The 27743-nt window shown below is 39.0% G+C and overlaps 2 long non-coding RNA genes across 2 annotated transcripts; one reads left to right on the plus strand and one right to left on the minus strand.

Moving 5' to 3' along the window:
- The first annotated feature begins 8154 nt into the window (after window positions 1-8154).
- Window positions 8155-26566, plus strand: LOC144338750 (uncharacterized). Its single transcript, XR_013413101.1, has 3 exons — window positions 8155-8525; window positions 23533-23676; window positions 26495-26566. It is a non-coding gene; the product is annotated as an uncharacterized LOC144338750 (long non-coding RNA).
- Window positions 9774-13533, minus strand: LOC144338751 (uncharacterized). Its single transcript, XR_013413102.1, has 3 exons — window positions 12531-13533; window positions 11043-12032; window positions 9774-10285 (listed from the first exon to the last, which is right to left on the minus strand). It is a non-coding gene; the product is annotated as an uncharacterized LOC144338751 (long non-coding RNA).
- Window positions 26567-27743: the final 1177 nt, after the last annotated feature.

Consider the following 27743-nt stretch of genomic DNA (forward strand, 5'->3'; position numbering starts at 1 on the left):
GTGGGTGTGGGGGAGGACACCAATGGGAAGAGGGACAGATCAACTCTACACACAAAAGTAAACCAAAACACCAAAAACAGGGGTCTATGTAAGGAAGCCTCTTCCCGTGAATTGCTCGTTGCATAGCTGCAGGGAGGGTGTTTGGGGGCATAGAGAATGAAAACACCTGTATTTTGGTGTAGGAAATTGTTTCTGTCAATTCGCACCGTCCACACGCCACCTCCCACCCCAACCCCACCACTACCAAATTCCTCTAAATAAAAATAATTATGAGATACAGGCCAACAAAAACCGCGAGCCTTAGGCTGTTATTTAGGGAGAATTGGAAAGCGTTTGGATATGCCCCTGTTGTTTAATAAATGACAACAATGATTACTAAGTTGTCCTGAGTCAATACAACAAATTTAGCAAACGGTCCTTTGGGTCCTTAAAAAGTGAAGAGTTGACGGAGACAGATTTGTATATGGGGCAGGGATGGAATGGTAGTGAGTCCTGGAGAGATAAGAACCCCAGGACATGATGAAATATGTATGTGTTTATCACAGAAACATTCATATTGGGCAAATTAGGGCACAGAGCAAGTATGCATCAGTTGAGGAATGACTGATACATTGGCAGTGCAGCCATTCTGAGGATTATTATACAACCATTAACAAGTATGAGTTATATCTATATAAGCAGATTTAAGGGGATTTCCAGAATGTGCTACTACCAGGCGAGAAAAGCAGGTTTGTTTTCGTCATTTTGGTGCAAACAAAAGGAGATGGGCCTTGGAGCCAGATTGGCTGGTAAGCTGAATTTCAGAGCAAAACACTTAACCACTCTTGAGCCTCTGTGTGTGCTCAGAGTTTGAATTTCAGAAACCTTAATTAAGCATCTTACAAATTTCCTTTGTAACAAGTAGTTTTGCCCCAGCTCTGCTTAGAAACCGAGCCAAAGGGCTGTATTGACTGATGGTTTTTACACAGCATTCCAGATATTTTTCTCTCTGAGAACCAATTCACCTTCTAACACACGCTTAAAGCTTTAACTCATGCCCTTCTTTGTTATAATTTTAGGCAATTCACAGAACTGATTTTATAACAATATACCTACAGATACAACCCAGGCCGTGACTTAATAGTTGTGCTTACTTTGGTCAAGGTACTTTAACCCCCTTTTTTTCCATCTTGGCTTTGGAGTCCTCATCTGTAGAAAGGGATATTTATAAGGATAACAAGTGATAATGTATGGTAAATGTTTTTCACAGTGCCTGACATGCATTCAATGCCCAATACAAGAGACTCCTTATTAATCTTATTGCCCTCTGTCCTGGGGATGTGCTTGTTCAGCTGGTTTTTGAAGGTCCAGTGTCTTGTCTTTCTGGTGCTCCAGGCAGCCTGAAATTTTCTCTCTAACCAGGAGCAAAGTGTCAGTACAGAGGGAGTCTGATCCTCTGGGTTCTCTGGCCTGAACTCGCGTAGCTCACACTCTCATTGAGCTTTTCCGTGCTAGTCCCAACCACAGGACCTTTTTATGATCCACTTACTTATTTTCTGGAGGCCCAGGGTCTTGCACATTAATTAACACATGAAAGCATGGCATTTTCTGTACTCAAGGAAACCACCCAGAAGATTTAATAACATGATCTCAACAAAAATGGGATATTGAGATGGGAGAGAATTTTCTGTCAACTGCTATTCATCCTTTTGAGCAACATCTTGGGGGCCATTTGAGAGGTAATTTACTGTAAGGTAATATACTCCTTCAGCTTCTTTGCTACAGGCTACCGAACACACTTTGATGTCTCCATGATGTCTCTGGAACAATATTACCAATATTCACCATTGTGATGGGATGCATTCATGGATTACTGAAGCGTGAGTTGGCTGATATCCAGTATCGTGAGCTGCTGATCAATTTTAGGTTTTCACTTTGTTTAATACATGTAAAATGAAATCTCCTTCGATGTGGTAAATCTTGCTAATGTCAAGGTGATTAACCTTGGAGCTTCCTCCCATACAGATCATCTTTTTAGAACTGTCTCCAAATAATTGTTCTTAATTTAAATACACACACACACACACACACACACACACACATATATGCATGGTAAATATAATAGGGATGATCAGAAAGTACAAAAGAGCTTATGATAAAAAGCAAAGATTCAAGGTCCCATCATTTCCTGCTCTCCAACTGTGCTTCCCAGAGTAGACCACTTTAACAATTTCTGTTTGCAGTGTTCTGACCATTACCTCCTTATATCTAAAGAAAATGCCTAATCTGCTAATTCAATAATTCACCAACTTCAGACATCATCAAGTGACCATCCTCTACCAGAGAGGAGGATTTAACTCACTCACACTATCTTCAATCTGCCCTCTCTTTCTTTCTGGCAATTTTTACATCTTTTGATCTTTAGTTCTTCTGTTGGTGACTCTAGTAACTTTAAGTGATATGCTTAACTCTCAGTTTCTAGCATACACCTTCGTCAGTTTCCCATAAAATAAGGATATTAGCACCCCTCCCCTTCCCTTAGCCTCTCCTCCATCTTTCTATATCCTCTTTTCCAAACAGACTGCTGTTCATTGACATCCACTTCTGAAACCTTAATTGAATTTTTTGGGCTTTGAAAAGCAACACAAGCCTTTTCAAATGAATCTCTTCATTCACCTTTTAATGAATCTCTAATAATGTTGGCCACAAGGGCCACATTTCTTCACATTTTAAGGTGGGCCACTAGAGGGCGGTTAATCCTGATGAAAGTTAAATTAAAAAAAAAAAATCCAAAATTAATTAATGCAGACAGGAGGAGTAAGTGCAAGAGATCTTTTGTATGACACAGAAACTATATTTAGTAACACTGTATTGTGTACTTAAAAATTGGGGGAAGTAGATTTTAAATATTTTCATCTCAAAATATATGTGAAGTAATGAATATTTTAATTTGTTTGATTTACTTTCCCCAATCTATACATATATCTAAATTTCATATTGTTCATTACATATATATATTTGATTATAACATCAGTTACTTAATTTTTTAAAATAAAATCAATTAATGTAACCCATCACCTCAGCAGGCTAAAGAAGAAAAATCACATGACTATATCAGTAGATGAGGAAAAAGTGTTTGACAAAATCCAGCTCTCATTCATTAGCAAAACCCCAAATAATCAAGACATAGAGGATAACTTCCTCATCTTGGTAAATAGTTTCTTCAATAAAATACAGCTAACATTATACTCAATGGTTGGAAATTTGAAGCTAGCCTTCTAATAGCAGAAACAAGGCTAAGAATGTCCCCTCTCACCACTGCTTTCTACATTTTACTGGACGTCTTAGATAATTATATAAGACAATAAAAATATAAGTATATATATTGAGAAGGAATAAATGCAATTGTCTTTGTTCACAAATGACAAGGTCTATGTAAAAAAAATCCCAAAGAGTCAACAAAAAATACCTTCTGGAACTAATAAATGGTTATAACAAGGTTTAAGAATACAAGGTTAATGGCCAGGCATTGTGGCTCACACCTGTAACCCTAGCACTTTGGGAGGCCAAGGCGGGCAGATTACCTGAAGTCAGCAGTTCAAGTCCAACCTGGCCAATATGGTGAAACCCCGTCTCTCTAAAAATACAAAAAATCAGCCGAGTACAGTGGCCTGCACCTGTAATCCCAACTACCCGGGAGGCTGAGGCAGGAGAATCGCTTGAACCTGGGAGGCGGAGGTTGCCATGAGCTGAGATCACGCCACTGTACTCCAGCCTGGGCAGCAGAGTGAAACTTCGACTCAATAACAATTAAAAATATATATACAAGGTTAATATGAAAAATGTCAGCTGTTTTCCTATATACAAGAAATGAAGTGGAATTTTAATCTGCAGATGAATTTGGAGGGTAGTGGCATCTTAACATCTTAAGTCTGCCAATCTATTAACATGTAATGTTCTTCCATTTATCTTCTTTAATGTCTTTCAACAATGTTTTGTAGTTACCAGATCATAGGTTTGGCACTTATTTTGCTAAATATATTGGTAAGTATTTTTTTTTGTGATATTATTATAAATAGAATTGTTTATAATAAATATTATAAACAATTATATATTTGTTTGCTATTCTGTGATGCTATTATAAATATAATTGTTTTAATTTCCTTTTTGCATTGCTTATTGCCATTATCGAAAAATAAAATTGATGTTTGTGCATTAAAAAGACAAAATACCATTTACATTAGCATACTCAAAAAATGAAATACATAGGTATAAATATAACAAAATATATACAAGACCTATATTAGGAAAGCTACAAAACTATGATGAAAGAAAGCAATGAATAACAACTAAATGAATATGCTGTTTCTTTAATTTTATGTGTATTGTTGAGTTGCCTACCCTGTCTTACCTGACCAAGACCCCTAAACCTAACTTCTTTCTGGGTCAGGGCTCTCCTAGAGAGTATCTATCTTGGTAGGAATAAACTGGACACAGATCAGACAGGAGCCACATGATGTCTACCAGTGAAAACAAGTTTTCTGTGAGAGGGAAATCTGGTCATGGTTCAGACCCTTAGGAATTAGGCCATTCACCAGGATAAAGAAGTATCCTGTAAAAGATATACTGTAAACATTCATGACCAAATACCTTGAAGCCCTGACTGGAAGGGCTAGAGTTTTTAGCCATCCTCCTGAGGGAGATCTCAAAACCAAATTAAAAAGAGGAAAATAAAATGTCAAAGCTAGTTAAAGAATCCCACCAGAGAAAAAAATAGACTACTACTACCTTATTACTATTGATTTTAAAATTCTCAACAAAATGCTAGCAACCCAAATGCAACAATACATTAAAATAATTATAAACCAGGAACAAGTGGGATTTATCTAAGGAATACCAGAATGGTTCAACATATGAAAATCAATCAATGTAATACACTTTATTAATAGAATGAAGAAAAAATGGCACAGCCTTATCTCAATACATGCAGAAAATCATTTAATTGACAAAAGTTAGCCCTCTTCTACAATTAGAAAACCACTCAGCTAACTAGGAATAGCAGAAAAATCTCTGATATGATAAAGGGCATTTATGAAAAACCATCAGCTAACATACTCAGTGGTGAAAACCTGGAAGCTGTTTCCTAAGATCAGAAACAAGACGAGGATGCTCGCTTTCGTCACTTCTTGTGTGTCTTTTTTTTTTTCATATGAATATTATTATTATTATTATTATTATACTTTAAGTTGTAGGGTACATGTGCATAACGTGCAGGTTTGTTACATATGTATACTTGTGCCATATTGGTGTGCTGCACCCATCAACTCGTCATTTACATCAGGTATAACTCCCAATGCAATCCCTCCCCCCTCCCCCCTCCCCATGATAGGCCCCGGTGTGTGATGTTCCCCTTCCTGAGTCCAAGTGATCTCATTGTTCAGTTCCCACCTATGAGTGAGAACATGCGGTGTTTGGTTTTCTGTTCTTGTGATAGTTTGCTAAGAATGATGGTTTCCAGCTGCATCCATGTCCCTACAAAGGACACAAACTCATCCTTTTTTATGGCTGCATAGTATTCCATGGTGTATATGTGCCACGGTTTCTTAATCCAATCTGTCACTGATGGACATTTGAGTTGATTCCAAGTCTTTGCTATTGTGAATAGTGCTGCAATAAACATACGTGTGCATGTGTCTTTATAGCAGCATAATTTATAATCCTTTGGGTATATACCCAGTAATGGGATGGCTGGGTCATATGGTACATCTAGTTCTAGATCCTTGAGGAATCGTCATACTGTTTTCCATAATAGTTGAACTAGTTTACAATCCCACCAACAGTGTAAAAGTGTTCCTATTTCTCCACATCCTCTCCAGCACCTGTTGTTTCCTGACTTTTTAATGATCGCCATTCTAACTGGTGTGAGATGGTATCTCATTGTGGTTTTGATTTGCATTTCTCTGATGGCCAGTGATGATGAGCATTTTTTCATGTGTCTGTTGGCTGTATGAATGTCTTCTTTTGAGAAATGTCTGTTCATATCCTTTGCCCACTTTTTGATGGGGTTGTTTGTTTTTTTCTTGTAAATTTGTTTGAGTTCTTTGTAGGTTCTGGATATTAGCCCTTTGTCACATGAGTAGCTTGCAAAAATCTTCTCCCATTCTGTAGGTTGCCTGTTCACTCTGATGGTAGTTTCTTTTGCTGTGCAGAAGCTCTTTAGTTTAATGAGATCCCATTTGTCAATTTTGGCTTTTGCTGCCGTTGCTTTTGGTGTTTTAGACATGAAGTCTTTGCCCATGCCTATGTCCTGAATGGTACTACCTAGGTTTTCCTCTAGGATTTTTATGGTATTAGGTCTAACATTTAAGTCTCTAATCCATCTTGAATTAATTTTCGTATAAGGAGTAAGGAAAGGATCCAGTTTCAGCTTTCTACTTATGGCTACCCAATTTTCCCAGCACCATTTATTAAATAGGGAATCCTTTCCCCATTTCTTGTTTCTCTCAGGTTTGTCAAAGATCAGATGGCTGTAGATGTGTGGTATTATTTCTGAGGACTCTGTTCTGTTCCATTGGTCTATATCTCTGTTTTGGTACCAGTACCATGCTGTTTTGGTTCCTGTAGCCTTGTAGTATAGTTTGAAGTCAGGTAGCGTGATGCCTCCAGCTTTGTTCTTTTGACTTAGGATTGTCTTGGAGATGCGGGCTCTTTTTTGGTTCCATATGAACTTTAAAGCAGTTTTTTCCAATTCTGTGAAGAAACTCATTGGTAGCTTGATGGGGATGGCATTGAATCTGCAGTATGGACTTCATGTCTAAAACACCAAAAGCAACAGCAGCAAAAGCCAAAATTGACAAATGGGATCTCATTAAACTAAAGAGCTTCTGCACAGCAAAAGAAACTACCATCAGAGTGAACAGGCAACCTACAGAATGGGAGAAAATTTTTGCAATCTACTCATCTGACAAAGGGCTAATATCCAGAACCTACAAAGAACTCAAACAAATTTACAAGAAAAAAACAAACAACCCCATCAAAAAGTGGGCAAAGGATATGAACAGACATTTCTCAAAAGAAGACATTCATACAGCCAACAGACACATGAAAAAATGCTCATCATCACTGGCCATCAGAGAAATGCAAATCAAAACCACAATGAGATACCATCTCACACCAGTTAGAATGGCAATCATTAGAAAGTCAGGAAACAACAGGTGCTGGAGAGGATGTGGAGAAATAGGAACACTTTTACACTGTTGGTGGGATTGTAAACTAGTTCAACCATTATGGAAAACAGTATGGCGATTCCTCAACGATCTAGAACTAGATGTACCATATGACCCAGCCATCCCATTACTGGGTATATACCCAAAGGATTATAAATTATGCTGCTATAAAGACACATGCACACGTATGTTTATTGCAGCACTATTCACAATAGCAAAGACTTGGAATCAACCCAAATGTCCATCAGTGACAGATTGGATTAAGAAAATGTGGCACATATACACCATGGAATACTATGCAGCCATAAAAAAGGATGAGTTTGTGTCCTTTGTAGGGACTTGGATGCAGCTGGAATCCATCATTCTTAGCAAACTATCACAAGAACAGAAAACCAAACACCGCATGTTCTCACTCATAGGTGGGAACTGAACAATGAGATCACTCGCACTCAGGAAGGGGAACATCACACACCGGGGCCTATCATGAGGAGGGGGAGGGGGGAGGGATTGCATTGGGAGTTATACCTGATGTAAATGACGAGTTGATGGGTGCAGCACAGCAACATGGCAGAAGTATACATATGTAACAAACCTGCACGTTATGCACATGTACCCTACAACTTAAAGTATAATAATAATAAATAAATTAAAAAAAAAAAGAAATTGAAAGTGGTCATTGAAGTCTCCAACTTCTTCACTGAGTTGTTTATTTTCAATTCTGTCAGATTTTGCTTTGCATATTTTTCAACTCTGTTGATATGTGCACATGGATTTAGAATTATTATGTCTTCTTGATATATTGAGCTCTTTGTCTTTATAAAATACATTTGACCCTTGAACAACATGGGTTTGAACTGCACTGGTATACTTATACGTAGATTTTCTTCCACCTCTGCCACATTGGAGACAAGACCAACCCCTCCTGTTCTTCCTACTCTTCAGACTACTCAATGTGAAGATGATAAGGATGAAGACTGCAGGGGCCTTTGAGAACAGTATGCTGAGAATAGATAGGGCTCAAGGACAGTATCTCCAATTGAACTTTTAATGAACTCCCGTAGGTGCCAAGAAGGCGGGCAGATAAGGAAGAGCATAGAAACAAAGAACTGAGTAGAAGGTTACATCTGGGAAAAGAAAGTTTGTTTTGCATTGCATTCTTTCTGCTGACGTGGGGTTTATGGAGTATAAATAAAGTGAGGCGGAGGCTCTGAGTGCGGCCGCCATGTTCGCTGTGTGTCTTTGTCTTTTGTGTGTTCTTTCATGCTCCACCACCCCCGGCACAGACCCCAACAAGTGGCGCAGCGAGCAGGGTCAGCACGGGTGAGTAGGGGAGAATGAGAAGGGGAACCCCCTAGGAGCGGGTAAGGCTCGGATATTGTTAAGGGGAACCTTCTTAAGCTTTCATTATGGGAATTCCATCTCTCTGGCCTCAGAATATTTATGGCTGTTTCAAGGACTGTTGCTGTCTATGGGAGTAGAAGTGAAAGAAAAAGACTTTGAAGCGATTGTTTGCCCATGTTGAACAACATTGTTACTGGTTTCAGTATCAGACTAAAGTGCAGCTGAATCGGAAAAAATGGTTACAGGTAGTAAAAGCTCTGCTTAGAGCTCTCCAGTTAGGGGATATTATGCCTCTAAAATTGTGGACCTTGTGTAACTCTATCACTCAGACATTAGAGTTACTTGAGACTGATCCGGAGTGTGGTAATGTAGCCACAGGAGGAAAGGTATCTGAGGATTTGGAAAAATAAAATAAAATAAAATAAATCTGAAATGGAGCCCATTTGTGCCAGGGTAGCAAAAGGGGGAGAAGAGAAAAAGCCAGCTCTTCCTTCTTCTAAGGGAAATTCTGACATGCAGTGTATTATGGAAATGCTTCAACAAATATTACAGATACATTCTTCTAATTCACCTTTGTGAGCTTTCCCTGTTTCTTTTCCTTCTGCCCTGTTAAAAGAGGATTTTCCAGTGCCTCCAACCCCCTGGCTTCCTTATCTTTACCTTTGTTTGGCAAAGTTTTCTCAGTGCCTTGCCCGCCATTGGGGGAGGGAGAAAAGGAAAAGATTAAAAAAAAAAAATTTAAGGAGCTGGATCTGTTTCCAATTATTTGTGCTTCTTTTGCTCCTAATGCTCAGTTTTCAAATGGTAGCAATAATGTCCAATTTAATGCCTTACAAATTAAATTTTTAAAAGAAATGAAAGCTGCCATTTCTAACTATGAACCCCTATCCTTGGTCTTCTTGATATTTTTTCATCAGAAAATTTCATAATTCCTATAGACTGGAAGACTTTGGGGAAGGCTTTTCTTGATCGTTCTCAGTGGTTACAACTGCACAGCTGGTAAATGAACAAGGCGCATGTACAGGCTAGGAAAAATGTTATGTGTGATCCCCCTGGACCCACTGAGGAACAACTCACAGGCACGGGCCAATATGCTACTCTTAATGCTCAGGCTGGTCTAGATGATGTTGCCCTTACTCAAATCAAGACTTTGTTTTTAAGGGCCTAAAATAAGGTTGAGATAACAGGAAAATCTTCCCTTTCCTCTGTGAAGATTTTACAGGGCACAAATGAACAGTATTCAGATTTCGTAGCCCGTCTTCAGGATGCTGTCTTGAAAATTGTGGGTGCTGACCTTGCTTCAAAAATTTTGTTACAAACGTTGTCTTTTAAAAATGCTTATGCTGACTGTCAAAAATTGTTAAAATCGTTAAAGGCCAATGGGGCCAATTTAGATAAATATATTAAAACTTGTGTTAGTGTTGGAGGGGCTATTTATAATGCTCAATTATTTGCTGGAGTTTTGTCTAAAGCCTTAAAAGGAAATAACAAACAAGGTGTTTGCTTTCAGTGTGGTAAACCTAGACATTTCAAAAAAGAATGCCATAAAAATTGAACACTTTTATCCCTCAAGGCAGAAAGCTGCCTTCAGAGGTGTACAAATGTTTTGGTAAAGGTCGACATTGGACAAATAAATGTCATTTCAAAACTGATAAAAGTGGAAATTTACTGTCTCCTCTCCTGGGAAATGGGAGCCGGGGCCCACAGGCTTGGGGCCCCAACAATTTATGTCACCAGGTCTGAAAGTGTAGTTGGTTTGTCAGTCTTTACAAATGAGAAATATAAGAAAGGAAAAGAATGCACAAACTAACTAGGTTTCTTGTAATAAATCACTAAACTAGTCAAAGGACCAAAAAATACAAGATCAGCGTGACTCTGAAGGATGTGAGATTATGGTTCTGCACTTGTTACATTAAAGAGCTAAAATAAATAGACGTAATATTAACAATAATAACAGTAATAATAGCCATAGTATACTGAGTACTTACTATGTGTCCACTACTGTGAAAAAATCTTCACTTGCATTTAGTTCTTCCAACATCCCTTTAAGACTGACAAATTTTATAATTATTACCATTTTGTAGACAGGAAAACAGAGTTAAGACAGTTTTATAAATGTATCCAAGGTCATATAGCTATTATATTTTGAAAATATGACTTTCTGTCCCCAGAGCTTACATGCTTAACCCTTTCCTCTAGACTGCTCTATAAAGTACAAAAATGGTAGTCACCCTCCTTGGAATAATCAGAGGAAAGAAAAATCAATAACTAAGTAAAAGTTGTATCTCAGCACCAGATCCAATCCCAATTTCGAGTATCCATTTAGCCTTGGATAGCATCACTGTGTTTTGAAAACCAAAATCCGTTGAGTATTTTGTGGTCCACCATCTTTTACAAAGCAGATACTCTATTGAATAGTAAGCTACGAACTGAATTTCTGTACCTGTAATCACCTTATTTGTTTACAAATATTTGTTATTGACTGAATCTGCATACCATACCCAGTGAGCAATGGCCTACAACATCAAGGAATAAATTCAAGTCCTCCTTAAGGATCCCACACCTTACCCCAGTTTCTCAGCCTTATGCGGCAACTAAGCAGAGCACCGCTGCTGACTTAGCTATTACTCAGCCTTATACTTTGTCTCCTAATAGAGGAGTATATAAATTAGCTATTAGAGTGTGTGGCCCTTTGCCAAAAGGACATGATGTTACTAATAAAATTCTTATTATGGTTCAAGTCTCACAATTTATATGCCTAGAGGCAGGGGAACGTATTCTCAATAGGGAGGGCTTAGTAGCACAGAAAAAACTGTTTTTTGGGAAACTTTAGTTTCTAATCAAAAGCCCTTATGTTCATTGCACATTAATGAAATAGTTTTTAAAGGGTTAATTGATACGGGGGTGAATATGTCTATTATTTGTTTAAATTAGTGGCCTATACAATAGGAAAAAAGACAAGTTTCAGTTATACTCACTGGCTTGGGTGCTGCTTCTGTGGTTTATCAAGACGTAGAACCTTTAACCTGTGTCGGTCCTAAAGGTCAACAAGGTCAAGTGTTTTTTTTATTTTTATATTGTTCCTATCAATATTAATTTTTGGGAACAAGATCTTTCACAACAATTTGCTGCTTTTTAAAACATTCCTCATATTTCCTCAGCTGCCAAAAATATGATGTTCAAAATGGGCTACAATCCTTTAAACTCATAGCCACCACTCCTATTTAGGTGAAACAGTGACCATTATTTAAAGAAATACTTAGGACTCTAAAAGAGTAAGTCAAAAAACAAATGGCCGAGAGGAATATAAAGCCACGTATTTCTGCATGGAATTCCCGTCTTTGTCTTGTCTTAAAACTATAAATGTTTACATTAAACCTAGGGAAAGTTTACAGCCTGGTCTTCCTAATCCTGCCCTTATCCCACAAAGTTAAAAATTAATGGTCATAGATCTCAAAAATTGTTTTTTCTCTATTCAGTTACAACCTCAAGATTGTAAACAGTTTGTCTTTATTATTCCTAAATATAATAATGGACAACCCATTCAAAAATATCAGCAGAAGCTTCTTCCTCAGGGTATACTTAATATCCCTACTATATGTCAAAAATTCGTACATAGGACTTTAAATCCTGTAAAAAATCAGTTTCCAACTGTGTTAATTTATCATTGTATGGATCTTCTCTGTCCCTGTTTTTAATAATTCTCAGCCACTTTCTCGATATCAATGGAAAGTTTTACCTCAAGGTATGTTAAACAGCCCTACCTTGTGTCAAGAACTTGTCCTTTTGCATCATTACAAACTCAGCTTTCTTTCTATTCACTTAATATTGTCCCAGAAAAAATTCAACTGGATTTTCCTATTCAATATTTAGGTTATACCTTAGGAGCACAAAATATTCGACCCCAAAAAATTCAAAGTTGACGTGATCATTTCAAAATATTAAATGACTTTCAAACGATGCGTCCTGTTTTAGGAATATAACATCTTTTTTCTATTCTAGAAGGAGACAGTCACTTGGACAACTCACGCCATTTAACTCCTTTGGCTTTACAGGAACTCCAGCTTGTAGAAGAGCAACTTTAAAAGGCCCCTTCCTGATGTTCCCCTTTCCTTTTGTTTATTTCATACTTTACATTCTCCTACAGGAATGATTCATCAGACCAATCGGCCGCTAGAATGGATCTTTTTGTCCAATAAAACATCTAAACTCTTGGCAACTTATATCGATCGTTTAGCTGAACTGATCATCAAAGGACGGCATCACTGTCGACAACTTTGGGGAGGAGATCCTTCCTTAATTATCTCTCAATTCACTCATAGTCAGATCACTTATCTTCTTGCAACTTCTGATTCTTGGCAAGAAGCTTCATCAATCTTGAGTTACAGTTTATCCTTATCCCTCGGTGCAACAGGGAGAATTGTTTGCTATTCTCATGGTGTTACTTGATTTCCCTACTACTGGTTGTAACATTTTTAGTGATTCTCAATACGCCGTTTATGTTACTACTTATATTTCTCAGGCCACTTTACCTCTTTGTGTGCTACTTCTCTTCAGAAATTCTTTTCTTTGTTATCCTTTACTTTGAGCCAACGTCGAGCTCCTTTATTCATCACTCATCTTCGTTCTCATTCTCAACTTTCTGGACCATTAGTTCATGGTAATACTCAGATTGATTTGCTTTTAATCGGCCACCTACATGCTGCAGAACAAAAATATACTCTACATCACACTAATAGTTCTGGCCTTCAACGACGGTTTCATTTAACTCATAAACAAGCTCGTTCTCTTATTCGAGCTTGTCCTTCCTGTGCTCCTTTGAGCATTCCATCCTTCCATCCTGGGGTTAATCCACGAGATGTCCCTTCTTTTGGACGATTAAAATGTTCATCATACCATTGATACCTTTTCTCATTTCTGTTATTACTCATCTCTTAGTTTGTTTCACCATCATGGGCATTCCTCTTATACTTAAAACTGATAATGCCCCTGCTTATGTTTCTCATAAATTACAAGTTTTCTTACAGCAATACAATATTCAACATATCACTAGTATCCCGGGCAACAGTCAAGGTCAAGCCATCGTTAAGCGTGCAAATTTAACCTTAAAAAGTCAACTGCTAAAACAAAAAGGGGGAAATGAGCCCCCCAAAAAACCAGATTTTTTTGAAGGTTAACCTTTCTACCTTAATTTTTTTGATTTTGAAGGTTCTTTTTACCTTAATTATTTTTTGAATCAATGGAGACAATTGCAAGACTCCGCTGTCGTAACCCATCTTTCCTCACCTCCCTCGGTGATAGTCCCTGCTGACAATTTAAAGATTTGGTATCCTAATGAAGAAGGTAAGTATGTTCAAGGGCAAGTTCTAAAACAGGGACGGGGCTATGCTCTTGTCCTTACAGGGAGCGGACCTGAGTGGTTTCCTACAAGATGATTGAAACCCTGTTGAAAAGAAAACTGGATTCAGCATGCATTTCTTCCTTTGTTGGATGTGCCTTGGCAGGGGACTTATTTCCTTTAGTGAGGCTTTGTATGAATATTGCACTTATATTGCCTTTCCACCCTTGTATCAGGGAGTTGCCTGGGGAGAGGCGGAAATTAAGGTTTTCACCAATGACACTACTTGGATGCCGTCCCCCTATATAGACAAGGACAATATAGACCGGGAAACGGGAATTATAAACAACACATACCAATTTGGAGTGGAAGAACTTCCAATATGCATGGGAAATAGTTCTCATTGTCTCTGAAAATCGCATGAAGCCTGGGTTGTTCGCTATAATCATAGTCATGTGGCTGCTAATACTGTTATTATAATCATACTGTATATAGTAATGAAACTATTCCTAGTTCTTTACCTTTTTGTCATATTCCAGAAGTTTCTCCTAATATTGAGGTGCTGGAGTGGCAACAATGTCGGGGAAATAAACCCCGGATTTTATTAGAATACAATGGGATGCAAATAACTGATTGAAGTGTGCACGGTGATTTTCAAACAAAATTTAGTCACATACCTTTGAAATGGCACCGGGTAAATAAAAGTATTGCTGCTAACAATAGTGAAACCTTAGTATGGCGTGAAGGAGGCCTAAGTACAGAGTCATCTTTGGAAGTTGTTAGCTGCAGGCGATGCCATTAGCATTTTTGTGGGGAATATGCCCCTTAATCTTTCTAACCCGAATAACTCCTTTCATATTCAGTTATATCGAAATACCTTCTGATATATTATTGCTTGTGTCTGTAAGCCCTACCTATTATTAGCAGGGAATTTGACATGGGATAATGATATGGGGATTGTTCATTGTACAGATACGTGTACATTTTTGTCTTGCCTCAATCATTCATGGTGGCACAACTTTACTGAGGATATTTATATCCTCAGGGCTCGTAAGGAAATTTGGCTACCTGTTAACCTTATGTGACCATGGGGGGCATCACCTCTTGAGACTTATATTTGGACTTCTCTCCAGTGAACCCTCCGTGCCCTTGGACTTATAATTGCCTCGGTGATGAGCCTTGTCGCCATCGTCTCCACTGCGGCCGTAGCAGGGCTCGCTCTTCATCAAAGCATACAAAATGCTGAATTTGTGCAGCAATGGCACGAACAATCTCACCGGTTATGGCTTCAACAACGAAACATTGATTCTCAACTTGCTGAAAGATTGGACAACATGGAACAAGCCTTGACATGGCTTGGAGATCAGCTCACTGTCCTCAGTACTCGGATAACATTACAATGTGATTGGAACTCCACTCAATTTTGTGTAACGCCTGTGCTTTTTAACATCTCTCAAAATTGGACCATAATCCGAAAATTATTAATAGGCCATAAAAATATTAGTTTGGACATCCAAGAGCTCACTCAGAACATTTCCGAAGCATTTCGACAACAATTACATGTGTTGTCCGGAACTGTAACCCTTCAGGAGCTGGGTCAGCGCCTTGCTGCCTTTAACCCATGGACCCAGATGAAGACATGGATTTCTACAATCTCTGGAAGTATATTGCTTTGGGCACTTGGATTGGGTCTACTTCTTTTGGTGATTTGATGCTCCCTCCGTCGCCTCCAAAAACAAAAGAAAACACAAGAACAAATATGGGCTACCTTTTTAGGATTGAGGCAAAACAAAAAAAAAAGGGGGGGAAATGCAGGGGCCTTTGAAAACAGTATGCTGAGAATAGATAGGGCTCAAGGACAGTATCTCCAATTGAACTTTTAATGAACTCCCGTAGGCGCCAAGAAGGCGGGCAGATAAGGAAGAGCATAGAAACAAAGAACTGAGTAGAAGGTTACATCTGGGAAAAGAAAGTTTGTTTTGCATTGCATTCTTTCTGCTGACGTGGGGTTTATGGAGTATAAATAAAGTGAGGCGGAGGCTCTGAGCGTGGCCGCCATGTTCTCTGTGTGTCTTTGTCTTTTGTGTGTTCTTTCATTCTCCACCACCCCCGGCACGGACCCCAACAGAAGACATTTATGATGATGATCCATTTTTATCTAATGAATAGTAAATATATTTTCTGTTCCTTTCTTAATAACATTTTCTTTTCTCTAGCTTACTTTACTGTAAGAATGTAGTATATAATACATATAACATAAAAATATGTGTAAATTGACTTTATGTTATCAGTAAGGCTTCTGGTCAACAGTAGGCTATTAAAAGTTAAATCTAGGGGAGTAAAAAGCTATACATGAATTTCTGACTGCCTGGTGTCAGTGCTTCTAACCCCTGTGTTGTTCAAAGATCAACTGTATATGTTTTTCTCTCTAGTAAAAAATTTTTATTCTTTTTTTTCTTCCTCCTTTTCTTGGTATCTAGTAAAAAAAATTTATGCCTGTTTTATCTGATACTATTACCACCACTCCCAGTCTCTTTTGGATACTACTTGCATAGTATATCTTTTCTATTTTTTTGCTTTTAACCATTTTTTTTTCATTTATTGTAAGGTGTAGTTCTTTTTGAGAGCATTTATATAGATCATTTATTTTTTATCCATCTGCCAATAGATGCTTTTAGTTGAAGTGTTTAATACATTTGTATATAACTACTTTTAAATTAGGGTTTACATCTGAAACTTTTCAATTTGATTTCTATATATTATCAATCTTTTCTCCCTTTATCCTTCTATAACAACCTTCTTATGTGTTCAATAGGTATTTTAGTACACTATTTTAAATCCCTTAACATTTATTCTACTACATTATTCAAAGTTAGTTCTTTAGAGGTTACCCTGTGATTACAATTAACATATAAACCTTAAAAATCTAGTGAGAATAATACCAACTTAAATAGTATACAATTTTCCCCTATGTAGCTTCATTTCTTTTACCTACTTTATGCTATTATTGTCATACAAACTATATTTTTATACATTATATGCCTATCAACACCAATTTATATTCATTGCTTTTCCCAGTTTTTCTTCTTATTATTATTACTATACTGTGTTTTAGAGATGGTTCTTGGCACACACTCTGAAACATTTAATGGTAAATGGGACATGATATCTGAAACTTATATTTTAAAAAAGCAATACGTGTATGCTACAGAGAGAAAATAATAAAACAAATGTGGAAAATGATTAACAGTTGGTGAATATGGGTGAAGAGCATACAATTTTGTACTAGTCTTGCAACTTGTCTATGTTTGAAATTATTTCTATTTTTATTTTTTATTTCACTAGTTTTTAAGGTACAGATGATTTTTGGTTACATGGGTTACATGGATAAGTTCTTTTTTTTTTAAAATTATACTTTAAGTTCTAGGGTACAAGTGCACAACGTGCAGGTTTGTTACATATGTATACTTGTGCTATGTTGGTGTGTTGCCCGCATCAACTCGTCGGCACCCATCAATTCGTCATTTACTTCAGGTATGACTCCCAATGCCATCCCTCCCCCCTCCCCTCTCCCCATAATAGGCCCCGGTGTGTGATGTTCCCCTTCCCAAGTCCAAGTGATCTTATTGTTCAATTCCCACCTATGAGTGAGAACATGCAGTGTTTGGTTTTCTGTTCTTGTGATAGTTTGCTGAGAATGATGGTTTCCAGCTGCATCCATGTCCCTACAAAGGACACAAACTCATCCTTTTTTATGGATGCCTAGTATTCCATGGTGTATATGTGCCACATTTTCTTAATCTAGTCTGTAACATTTCAGTTAATTCCAAGTTTTTGCTATTGTGAATAGTGCCGTAGTGAACATACATGTGCATGTGTCTTTATAGCAGCATGATTTGTAATCCTTTGGGTGTATACCCAGTAATGGGATGGCTGGGTCATATGGTATTTCTAGTTCTAGATCCTTGAGGAATCACCATGCTGTTTTCCATGATGGTTGAACTAGTTTACAATCCCACCAACAGTGTAAAAGTGTTCCTATTTCTCCACATCCTCTCCAGCACCTGTTGTTTCCTGACTTTGCCATTCTAACTGGTGTGAGATGGTATCTCATTGTGGTTTTGATTTGCATTTCTCTGATGGCCAGTGATGATGAGCATTTTTTTCATGTGTCTATTGGCTGCATGCATGTCTTCTTTTGAGAAATGTCTGTTCATATCCTTTGCCCACTTTTTGATGGGGTTGTTTGTTTTTTTCTTGTAAATTTGCTTGAGTTCTTTGTAGGTTCTGGATATTAGCCCTTTGTCAGATGAGAATTGCAAAAATTTTCTCCCATTCTGTAGGTTGCCTGTTCACTCTGATGGTAGTTTCTTTTGCTGTGCAGAAGCTCTTTAGTTTAATTAGATCCCATTTGTCAATTTTGGCTTTTGTTGCCGTTGCTTTTGGTGTTTTAGACACGAAGTCCTTGACCATGCCCATGTCCTGACTGGTATTACCTAGGTTTTTTTCTAGGGTTTTTATGGTATTAGGTCTAGCATTTAACTCTTTAATCCATGTTGAATTAATTTTCGTATAAGGAGTAAGGAAAGGATCCAGTTTCAGCTTTCTACTTATGGCTAGCCAATTATCCCAGCACCATTTATTAAATAGGGAATCCTTTCCCCATTTCTTGTTTTTGTCAGGTTTGCCAAAGATCACATGGCTGTAGATGTGTGGTATTATTTCTGAGGGCTCTGTTCTGTTCCATTGGTCTATATCTCTGTTTTGGTACCGGTACCATGCTGTTTTGGTTACTGTAGCCTTGTAGTATAGTTTGAAGTCAGGTAGCGTGATGCCTCCAGCTTTGTTCTTTTGACTTAGGATTGTCTTGGCAATGCAGGCTCTTTTTTGGTTCCATATGAACTTTAAAGTAGTTTTTTCCAATTCTGTGAAGAAACTCATTGGTAGCTTGATGGGGATGGCATTGAATCTATAAATAACCTTGGGCAGTATGGCCATTTTCACGATATTGATTCTTCCTATCCATGAGCATGGTATGTTCTTCCATTTGTTTGTGTCCTCTTTTATTTCACTGAGCAGTGGTTTGTAGTTCTCCTTGAAGAAGTCCTTTACATCCCTTGTAAGTTGGATTCCTAGGTATTTGATTCTCTTTGAAGCAATTGTGAATGGAAGTTCATTCATGATTTGGCTCTCTGTTTGTCTGTTACTGGTGTATAAGAATGCTTGTGATTTTTGCACATGAATTTTGTATCCTGAGATTTTGCTGAAGTTGCTTATCAGCTTAAGGAGATTTTGGGCTGAGACAATGGTTTTCTAAATATACAACCATGTCATCTGCAAAGAGGGACAATTTGACTTCTTCTTTTCCTAACTGAATACCCTTGATTTCTTTCTCTTGCCTGATTGCCCTAGCCAGAACATCCAACAGTATGTTGAATAGGAGTGGTGAGAGAGGGCATCCCTGTCTTGTGCCAGTTTTCAAAGGGAATTTTTCCAGTTTTTGCCCATTCAGTATGATATTGGCTGTGGGTTTGTCATAGATAGCTCTTATTATTTTGAGGTGCGTTCCATCAATACTGAATTTATTGAGCATTTTTAGCATGAAGGGCTGTTGAATTTTGTCAAAAGCGTTTTCTCCATCTATTCAGATAATCATGTGTTTTTTGTCTTTGGTTCTGTTTATATGCTGGATGACGTTTGTTGATTTGCGAATGTTGAAACAGTCTTGCATCCCAGGGATGAAGCCCACTTGATCATGGTGGATAAGCTTTTTGATGTGCTGCTAGATCAGGTTTGCCAGTATTTTATTGAGGATTTTTGCATCGATGTTCATCAGGGATATTGGTCTAAAATTCTCTTTTCTTGTTGTGTCTCTGCCAGGTTTTCGTATTAGGATGATGTTGGCCTCGTAAAATGAGTTAGGGAGAATTCCCTCTTTTTCTATTGATTGGAATAGTTTCAGAAGGAATGGTACCAGCTCCTCCTTGTACCTCTGGTAGAATTCAGGTGTGAATCCGTCTGGTCCTGGACTTTTTTGGTTGGTAGGCTATTAATTATTACCTCAATTTCAGAGCCTGTTATTGGTCTATTCACGGATTCAACTTCTTCCTGGTTTAGTCTTGGGATAGTGTAAGTGTCCAGGAAATTATCCGTTTCTACTAGGTTTTCTAGTTTATTTGTGTAGAGGTGTTTATAGTATTCTCTGATGGTAGTTTGAATTTCTGTGGAGTTGGTGGTGATATTCCCTTTATCATTTTTTATTGTATCTATTTGATTCTTCTCTTTTCTTCTTTATAAGTCTTGCTAGCAGTCTATCAATTTCGTTGATCTTTTCAAAAAACCAACTCCTGGATTCATTGATTTTTTGGAGGGTTTTTTGTATCTCTGTCTCCTTCAGCTCTGCTCTGATCTTAGTTATTTCTTGCCTTCTGCTAGCTTTTGAATGTGTTTGCTCTTGCTTCTCTAGTTCTCTTAATTGTGATGTTAGGGTGTCAATTTTGGATCTTTCCAGCTTTCTCTTGTGGGCATTTAGTGCCATAAATTTCCCTCTACACACTGCTTTAAATGTGTCCCAGAGATTCTGATATGTTGTATCTTTGTTCTCATTGGTTTCAAAGAACATCTTTATTTCTGCCTTCATTTCGTTATGTACCCAGTAGTCATTCAGGAGGAGGTTATTCAGTTTCCATGTAGTTGAGCGATTTTGATTGAGTTTCTTAGTCCTGAGTTCTAGTTTGATTGCACTGTGGTCTGAGAGACAGTTTGTTATAATTTCTGTTCTTGTACATTTGCTGAGGAGTGCTTTACTTCCAATTATGTGGTCAATTTTGGAATAAGTGTGATGTGGTGCTGAGAAGAATGTATATTCTGTTAATTTGGGCTGGAGAGTTCTGTAGATGTCTCTTAGGTCTGCTTGCTGCAGAGATGAGTTCAATTCCTGGATATCCTTGTTAACTTTCTGTCCCGTTGATCTGTCTAATGTTGACAGTGGGGTGTTAAAGTCTCCCATTATTATTGTATGGGAGTCTAAGTCTCTTTGTAAGTCTCTAAGGACTTGCTCTATGAATCTGGGTGCTCCTGTATTAGGTGCATATATATTTAGGATAGTTAGCTTTTCCTGTTGAATTGATCCCTTTACCATTAGGTAATGGCCTTCTTTGTCTCTTTTGATCTTTGATGGTTTAAAGTCTGTTTTATCAGAGACTAGTATTGCAACCCCTGCTTTTTTTTTGTTCTCCATTTGCTTGGTAGATCTTCCTCAATCCCTTTATTTTGAGCCTGTGTATGTCTCTGCATGTGAGATGGGTCTCCTGAATACAGCAGACTGATGAGTCTTGAGTTTTTATCCAGTTTGCCAGTCTGTGTCTTTTAATTGGAGCATTTAGTCCATTTACATTTAAGGTTAAGATTGTTATGTGTGAACTTGATCCTGCCATTATGATATTAACTGGTGATTTTGCTCGTTAGTTGATGCAGTTTCTTCCTAGCCTCGATGGTCTTTACATTTTGGCATGTTTTTGCAATGGCTGGTACTGGTTGTTCCTTTCCATATTTAATGCTTCCTTCAGGGTCTCTTGTAAGGCAGGCCTGGTGGTGACAAAATCTCTAAGCATTTGCTTATCTGTAAAGGATTTTATTTCTCCTTCACTTATGAAACTTAGTTTGGCTGGATATGAAATTCTGGCTTGAAAATTCTTTTCTTTAAGAATGTTGAATATTGGCCCCCACTCTCTTCTGGCTTGGAGAGTTTCTGCCGAGAGATCTGCTGTTAGTCTGATGGGCTTCCCTTTGTGGGTAACCCGACCTTTCTCTCTGGCTGCCCTTAAGATTTTTTCCTTCATTTCAACTTTGGTGAATCTGGCAATTATGTGTCTTGGAGTTGCTCGTCTCGAGGAGTATCTTTGTGGCATTCTCTGTATTTCCTGGATTTGAATGTTGGCCTGCCCTACTAGGTTGGGGAAGTTCTCCTGGATGATATCCTGAAGAGCATTTTCCAACTTGGTTCCATTTCCCCCCTCACTTTCAGGCACCCCTATCAGACGTAGATTTGGTCTTTTTACATAATCCCATACTTCTTGCAGGCTTTGTTCATTTCTTTTTCTTCTTTTTTCTTTAGATTTCTCTTCTCGCTTCATTTCGTTCATTTGATCCTCAATCACTGATACTCTTTCTTCCAGTTGATCGAGTCAGTTACTGAAGCTTGTGCATTTGTCACGTATTTCTCGTGTCATGGTTTTCATCTCTTTCATTTCGTTTAGGACCTTCTCTGCATTAATTACTCTAGCCATCAATTCTTCCACTTTTTTTTTCAAGATTTTTAGTTTCTTTGCGCTGGGTACGTAATTCCTCCTTTAGCTCTGGGAAGTTTGATGGACTGAAGCCTTCTTCTCTCATCTCGTCAAAGTCATTCTCCGTGAAGCTTTGATCCATTGCTGGTGATGAGCTGCGCTCCTTTGCCGGGGGAGATGCGCTCTTATTTTTTGAATTTCCAGCTTTTCTGCCTTGCTTTTTCCCATGTTTGTGGTTTTATCTGCCTCTGGTCTTTGATGATGATGGTGACGTACTGATGGAGTTTTGATGTGGGTGTCCCTCCTGTTTGTTAGTTTTCCTTCTAACAGTCAGGACCCTCAGCTGTAGGTCTGTTGGAGATTGCTCGAGGTCCACTCCAGACCCTGTTTGCCTGGGTGTCAGCAGCAGAGGCTGCAGAAGATAGAATATTGCTGAACAGCGAGTGTACCTGTCTGATTCTTGCTTTGGAGGCTTCCTCTCAGGGGTGTACTCCACCCTGTGAGGTGTGGGGTGTCAGACTGCCCCTAGTGGGGGATGTCTCCCAGTTAGGCTACTCAGGGGTCAGGGACCCACTTGAGCAGGGAGTCTGTCCCTTCTCAGATCTCAACCTCCGTGTTGGGAGATCCACTGCTCTCTACAAAGCTGTCAGAAAGAGTCGTTTGCATCTTCAGAGGTTTCTGCTGCTTTTGTTGTTGTTTACTGTGCCCTGTCCCTAGAGGTGGAGTCTACAGAGACAGGCAGGTTTCCTTGAGCTGCTGTGAGCTCTGCCCAGTTCGAGCTTCCCAGTGGCTTTGTTTACCTTCTTAAGCCTCAACAGTGGCGGGCGCCCATCCCCCAGCCTCGCTGCTGCCTTGCCATGATATCGCAGACTGCTGTGCTAGCAATGAGGGAGGCTCCCTGGGTGTGGGACCCTCCTGGCCAGGTGTGGGATATAATCTCCTGGTGTGTCTGTTTGCTTAAAGCGCAGTATTGGGGTGGGAGTTGTCCGATTTTCCAGGTGTTGTGTGTCTCAGTTCCCCTGGCTAGGAAAAGGGATTCCCTTTCCCCTTGCACTTCCCAGGTGAGGCGATGCCTCGCCCTGCTTCAGCTCTCGCTGGTCGGACTGCAGTAGCTGACCAACACTGATAGTCCGGCACTCCCTAGTGAGATGAACCCAGTACCTCAGTTGAAAATGCAGAAATCACCGGTCTTCTGTGTCGCTCGTGCTGGGAGTTGCAAACTGGAGCTGTTCCTATTCGGCCATCTTGCTCCGCCCCCTCTAATGAATTTTTAAATCAGTTATTGAATTTTTGAGCTCCTGAATTTGTTTGGTCTTATTTTATAATTTCTCTTTGTAAACATTCTATTTTTTCTTTTTAGAGATGGATTCTCACTCTGTTGCCCAGGCTGGAGTGCAGTGGCATGATCTCAACTCACTGCAACCTCCATCTCCCAGGTTCAGGCAATTCTGCTGCCTCAGGTTCTCCAGTAGCTGGGACTACAGGTGCATACTGCCACACTCAGGTAATTTTTTTGTATTTTGGTAGAGACGGGGTTTCACCATTTTGCCCAGGCTGGTCTCAAACTTCTGAGCTCAGACAATCCATGCACCTCGGCCTCCCAAAGTGTTGGGATTACAGGCATCAGCCACTGCACTCTGCCTAATATTCTAATTTTTATATAAAATTTCTCTGATATCCTTTAGTTTTTTGTCTGTATATTTTGACAATTTGAGCACATTTAAGTCTGTTGTTTTAATTACTTTGTCTAGTTATTCTGATGCCTGTGTTTCTTTTTCTTTGCTTTTTTTTTTTTTTTGAGACAGAGTCTAACTCTGTTGGCCAGGCTGCAGTGCAGTGGCATGATCTCAGCTCACTGCAGCCTCCGCCTCCCAGGTTCAAGTGATTCTCCTGCTTCAGGCTTCCCAAGTAGCTGGGACTACAGGTACTTGTCACCACACCCAGCTAATTTTTGTAATTTTAGTAGAGACTAGTTTCATTATGTTGGGCAGGTTGGTGTTGAACTCCTGGTCTCAAGTGATTCACCTACCTCAGCCTCCCAAAGTACTGGAATTACAGGCATGAGCCACCACACCCAGCCTGCCTGTGTTTCCTGAGTGTTGATTTTCACTACTTTAATTTATTTATTTCAATGGGCCAGGTTTTCCTGTTTCTATGAATGCCTTGTGAGTTTTTGTTGTTGTTTTTGCAGTTGTTATTGAAAATTGCACATTTGGAAAAAAGCCACCTCTTCTAATCTTTGCAGACTGCTTGTGCATGGGACGTCCTTCACTAATTAGCAGGGCATGTTCTGACCCTAGGGATCAGTCTGAGTAGAAAGATTAATATCTCTTCACTTCTTTTCTGAGCATACATATTGCCTGGGCTTATATGTTGCTTTTTCAATTCTCTCACATACATGACTGTTGCAGAAAGTCAGGGACCCCGAATGGAGGGACTGGTTGGAGCTGTGGCAGAGGAACATAAATTGTGAAGATTTCATGGACATTTATCACTTGCCTAATAATACTCTTATAATTTCTTACAGCCATCTTTACTTCAATCTCTGAACATAAATTGTGAAGATTTCATGGACGTTTATCAGTTCCCCAAACTAATACTTTTATAATTTCTTGTGCCTGTCTTACTTTAATCTCTTAATCCTGTTATCTTCAGAAGCTGAGAATGTATGTCACCTCAGGACCACAATAATTTTATCTAACTTTACAAATTAATTGTAAAACGTGTGTGTTTGAATAATATGAAATCAGTGCACCTTGAAAAAGAACAGAATAACAGCAATTTTAGGGAACAAGAGAAGACAATCACAAGGTCTGACTGCCTGCGGTGTCGGGAAGAATAGAACCATATTTTTCTTCTTGCAGAGAGCCTATAAATGGACGCGCAAATAGGAGAGATATCACTAAATTCTTCTCCTAGCAAGGAATATTAAATATTAAGACCCTAGGAAAAGAATTGCATTCCTGAGAGGAGGTCTATAAATGGCCGCTCTGGGAGTGTCTGTCTTATGTGGTTGAGATAAGGACTGAAATATGCCCTGGTCTCCTGCAGTACCCTCAGGCTTACTAGTGTGGGGGAAAAAATCCCACCCTGGTGAATTTGAGGTCAGACCAGTTATCTGCTCTCGAACCCTGTTTTCTGTTGTTTAAGATGTTTGTCAAGGCAATATGTGCACAGTCGAACATAGACCCTCAGTAATTCTAATTTTGCCTTTGCCTTGTGATCTTTATTGGCCTCAGAAGCATGTGATCTTTGTGACATACTCGTTGTTTGTACACCCCCTCCCCTTTTGAAATCCTTAATAAAAACTTGCTGGTTTTGCAGTTCAGGGGACATTAGGGACCTACCAATATGTGATGTTACCCCTGGAGGCCCAGCTGTAAAATTCCTCTCTTTGTACTCTTTCTCCTTATTTCTCAGATCGGCCAACATTTAGGGAAAATAGAAAGGACCCATGCTGAAATCTTGGGGGTTGGTTCCCCGATACATGCTGCTTTAAATATTTTAATTTTCCAAACACTCTCACCTCAGCTTTTCCTCAGGGCCTTCAATGGTTGAGTGTGCATCTCCACTTGCAACATCTTGGCCCAGACATCTGTGGATCCTTTTATTAGTCAGGGTTCTCTAGAGGGACAGAACTAATAGGATATATGAATATACAAAAGGAGTTTAATAAGAATAGTTGACTCACACAAATGCAACTTGAAGTCCCACAATAGGCCATCTGCAAGTTGAGGGCAAGAAAACTAGTGGTGGCTTAGTCCAAGTCCCAAAACCTCAAAAGTAAGGAACCCAATAGTGCAACATTTGGTCTGTGGCCAAAGGCCCAGGAGCCCCTGGAAAGACACTGATGTGAGTCCAAGAGTACAAAAAGCTGAAGAACTTGTAGTCTGATAGTCAAGTGCAGGAAGCATCCAGCATGGGAGAAAGATGAAGGTGAGAAGACTCAGCAAGTCAGCTTCTTCCATCTTCTTCTGCCTGTTTTTTCTAGCTATGCTGGCAGCCAGTTGGATGTTGCCCTTTGAGTTTGCCTGAGGGTGGGTCTTCCTCTCCCAGTCCACTGACTTAAATGTTAATCTCTTCTGGCAACACCCAGAAACACCCAGATACACCCAGAAACAATACTTTACATCCTTTAATACAATCAAGTTGACACTTAATATTAACCATCACAATCCTAGTCCTACAGATTTTATACACCATATTTGCTGCTTTCTGCTGCTTTTTCTGAAATGAGCTCTAAGAGAGATACAACAGAGACTTGTTCTTCAGGCAGCTCTCAGTTTAGGACATGCAAATATTGTCCTCTTTTCTTCCTCCAGTTGGAAGGTGGAAGTTAAGAACTGTGCTACTGCCCCCTCCAGAGCAAGATTATGTCACTCTGGAGAAGGTAGGTGGAGTGAGAAAAACCAAAAAATGTTTTACTATTTGGTATGTGTTTTTTTTTTCTTTTTTGTCCTTTCACTTAGTTGTTGACTCTTTTTCAGGGTTCCCAGAAGATTACTTTAGCCAAATTTTGGTTGCTTTTCAATATTTCCTTGGGGGAACAATGTATTGGACCTTCCTAGTCCACAATTCTACTAACATCACTCATACATAGCTGCATTCACATGTCTTAATTTTCAAAAGAGTCTCACTCCAGCTTCTCCTCAGAGTGTTAGATGGCCTATTGTGTATCTCATGTATAATCTTTTTTCATTATTATACTTTAAGTTCTGGGATACATGTGCAGAACGCACAGGTTTGTTACATAGTTATAAATGTGTCATGGTGGTTTGCTGCACCCATCAACCAGTAATCTACATTAGGTATTTCTCCTAATGATATCCCTCCCCTACCCCCCACCCCCCCAACAGGCCCCAGTGTGTGATATTCCCCTCCCTGTGTCCATCTGTTCTCATTGTTCAACTTCCAATTATCAGTGAGAACATGCAGTGTTGGTTTTCTGTTCCTGTGGTAGTTCGCTGAGAATGATGGTCTCCAGCTTCCTCCATGTCACTGCAAAGGACATCAACTCATCCCTTTTTATGGCTTCCTGGTATTCAATGGTACATATGTGCCACATTTGCTTTATCTGGTCTATCATTGATGGACATTTGGGTTGGTTCCAAGTCTTTGCTATTGTAAATAGTGCTGCAATAAACATACATGTGAATGTGTCTTTATAGTAGAATAATTTATAATACTTCAGGTATATACCTAGTAATGGGATTGCTGGCTCAAATGGTATTTCTGGTTCTAGATCCTTGAGGAATCATCATACTGTCTTCCACAATGATCGAACTAATTTACACTCCCACCAATGGTGTAAAAGCATTCCATTTCTCCACATCCACTCCAGCATCTGTTGTTTCCTGACTTTTTAAGGATCGCCATTCTAACTGGTGCGAGATGGTATCTCATTGTGATTTTGATTTGCATTTCTCTAATGACCAGTGATGATGAGCTTCCTTTCATATGTTTGTTGGCTGTACAAATGTCTTCTTTTGAGAAGTGTCTGTTCATATCCTTCATTTACTTATTAATAGGATTGTTTGTTTTCTTCTTGTAAATTTGTTTAAGTTCCTTGTA

Source organism: Macaca mulatta, chromosome X (genome assembly GCF_049350105.2).
Source record: "Macaca mulatta isolate MMU2019108-1 chromosome X, T2T-MMU8v2.0, whole genome shotgun sequence".
Lineage (NCBI taxonomy): Eukaryota > Metazoa > Chordata > Mammalia > Primates > Cercopithecidae > Macaca > Macaca mulatta.